Source organism: Otolemur garnettii, unplaced genomic scaffold, assembly GCF_000181295.1.
Source record: "Otolemur garnettii isolate 467f Iridium unplaced genomic scaffold, OtoGar3 scaffold00179, whole genome shotgun sequence".
NCBI lineage: Eukaryota > Metazoa > Chordata > Mammalia > Primates > Galagidae > Otolemur > Otolemur garnettii.
Window position 1 is genome coordinate 515,810 of NW_003852574.1, and position 2,813 is coordinate 518,622.

Sequence of the window (2,813 nt, forward strand, 5' to 3'; positions counted from 1 at the left end):
AAAAAAAAAAAAAAAGAAAGTTGAGACATTACTACTGACCTTACAGAAATAAAAAGAAATATAAGAGAAGACTATGAACAACTATACATCGATAAATTAGATAGATGAAATAGACAAATTTCCCTGGAAACATACAAATTACCAAAACTTACTCAAGAAGAAACAAAAAAATCTCAACAGGCCTATGACAAGTGAAGATCGAATGAGTAATCAAAAACTTCCTAACAAAGAAAAGTTTAGAGCCAGATGGCTTCACTAGTGAATTCTACCAAATATTTTAAAAGATTTAATGCCAATCTTTCATGAACTCTTCCAAATAATAGAAAAGGAGGGAACACTTCCTAATGTACTCTATCAAACCAGCATTAGTATGACATCCAACTCAGACAACGATATCACAAAAAAAGAAAACTATGCACCAATATCCATTATGAATATAGATGCAAAAATTCCCAAGAAAATGCTAACAAACTGAATCTAATAGAATATTATAAAGGATTATGCACCATGACCAGTGGGATTTATCCCAAGAATTTAGAGTATTTCAACCTTAAAAAAAATCAACCAATTTGATAACACCATATTAGTAGAATGAAAGAAAAAATTCACATGATAATCTCAGTTGATTACACACACATGCACACGATATACAACAAAATCCAATATTCTTTCATAAAGAAACACTTAGAAAATTAGGACTAGAAGAGAACTTCCCCAGTATAATAAAGAACACAAGAAACTCATAGTGAAGACTGAAATATTCCTTATATCAGAAAGAAGATAAGGATGCCCATTTTCACCACTGATACTCAACATTGCACTGGAAAATTCTAGGCAGAGCTATTAGGCAAAAAAAAGAAATAAAAGTCATCTCAATCAGAAAGGAAAAAAGTTAAAATATCTCTATTCAAAGATGACATGATCTTGCCTGGTATGGTGGCTCATGCCTCCATAATCCCAACACTTTAGGAGGTGGAGGTAAAAGGACTGCCTGAGGCCAGGGGTTCATGACCAGCCCGGGCAACATAGCAAGACTCTGTCTACACACAGAGACAAAAATTAGGTGATGTGGTGGTGGGTGCTTGTAGTCCTAGCTACAAGGGAGGCTGAAGCAAGAGGATAGCTTGGGCCCAGGAGTTGAAGGTTATAGTGAGCTATGATTATGCCACTGCCCAGGGTGACATTTTTACATTCACCTAATCTTATGTAAAAGAAAAAAAAACCCCAAAGATGACTTGATCCTTTATATAGAAAATCACAAAGCATTAATATAAAATCACAGTTAATATAAAAACTACTAAAGCTAATAAATTTAGCGAAGTTGCGAAGTACAAGATTAACACACAAAAATCAGTTGTGTGTCTATAAACCAGCAAATAACAATTTGAAAATAAAAATTAAGAAAATAATTCTAGGCTCGGCACCTATAGCTCAACTGGCTAAGGCTCCAGCCATGTACACCTAAGGTGGCGGGTTCGAATCCCCAGCCCGGACCCGCCAAACAACAATGACGGCTGCAACCATAGCCGGGCGTTGTGGCAGGCGCCTGTGGTCCCAGCTACTTGGGAGGCTGAGGCAGGAGACTCGCTGGAGCCCAGGAGTTGGAGGTTGCTGTGAGCTGTAATGCCATGGCACTCTACCCAGGGGGACAGCTTGAGGCTCTGTCTCAAAAAAAAAAAGAAAAGAAAAGAAAAGAAAATAATTCTATTTATGATAGCATCTGAAAAATGAAATAATAAATTTAAGCTGGTGGAAGACTTGTTCACTGAAAACTTCCCAAGTGTTCACAAGACATTGTTGAGGGTGGCACCTGTGGCTCAAGGAGTAGGGCGCCAGCCCCATATATCAGAGATGGTGGGTTCAAACCCGGTCCCGGCCAAAAACTGCAAATAAATAAATAAAATTTTAAAAAAACAAAAAAACCCAAGATATTGTTGAAACAAGTTAAAAAAAAAAACCTAAATAAATGAAAGCTATCCCATGATCACTGATTGGAAGAACTAATATTGTTAAGGTAACAATGATACTAAAGCAATCTACAGGTTCAAAGCAATCACTATCAAAATCCAGTCTTTTTCTTTTATCTTTTCTTTTTTTTTTTTTTTTCAGAAATGGAAAAGCTGGGGGTTTTTTTGGCCAGGGCTGGGTTTGAATTCGCCACCTCTGGCATATGGGGCTGGCGCCTTACTCCTTTGAGCCACAGGCACTGCCCAAAAAGCTAGTTTTTAAATTCATATGGAATTAGGGTGGTGCCTGTGGCTCAAAGGAGTAGGTTGCCAGCCCCATATACCAGAGGTGATGGGTTCAAACTCAGCCCTGGCCAAAAACTGCAAAAATTTAAATTCATATGGAATTACAAAGGGACCTGAGTAGCCAAAACCATCTTGAAAAAGAAACAAAGTTGGATGACTCCAAATGCCCAATCAAAAAAAAAAAAAAAACTTCCTACAAAACTACATAATCAGTGTGGTACCAATATTAGGATAGAAATACATTCTATGTAGAATTTTGTAAATATTCTATAAAATTTTGTAATGAATATTTTGTAAATAAAGATACATTTACCTACACTTTCCCATTTTCCCTGTGTATGGTGGTTTGGGGGACCACCTGTAGAACAATGGAATAGAATTGAGAATCCAAAAACAAACATCTATGGCCATTCAATTTTGTCAAGGCCATTCAATGGGGGAAAGAATAGTTTCTTCAATAAACAAAGTTGGGACAATTGAATAATTACTTGCAAAAGATTGAAGTTGTAGCCCTATATCACATCATATCTAAAAATTGACTAAAAAAAAATGGATCAATGA

At 36.4% G+C, this 2,813-nt stretch overlaps 1 protein-coding gene across 1 annotated transcript in view; it reads right to left on the reverse strand.

Moving 5' to 3' along the window:
- SPINK8 (serine peptidase inhibitor, Kazal type 8 (putative)) overlaps positions 1-2,813 on the reverse strand; it is a 47,867-nt gene that overhangs the window by 31,634 nt on the left and 13,420 nt on the right. The gene's annotated exons all lie outside the window — the stretch shown is intronic.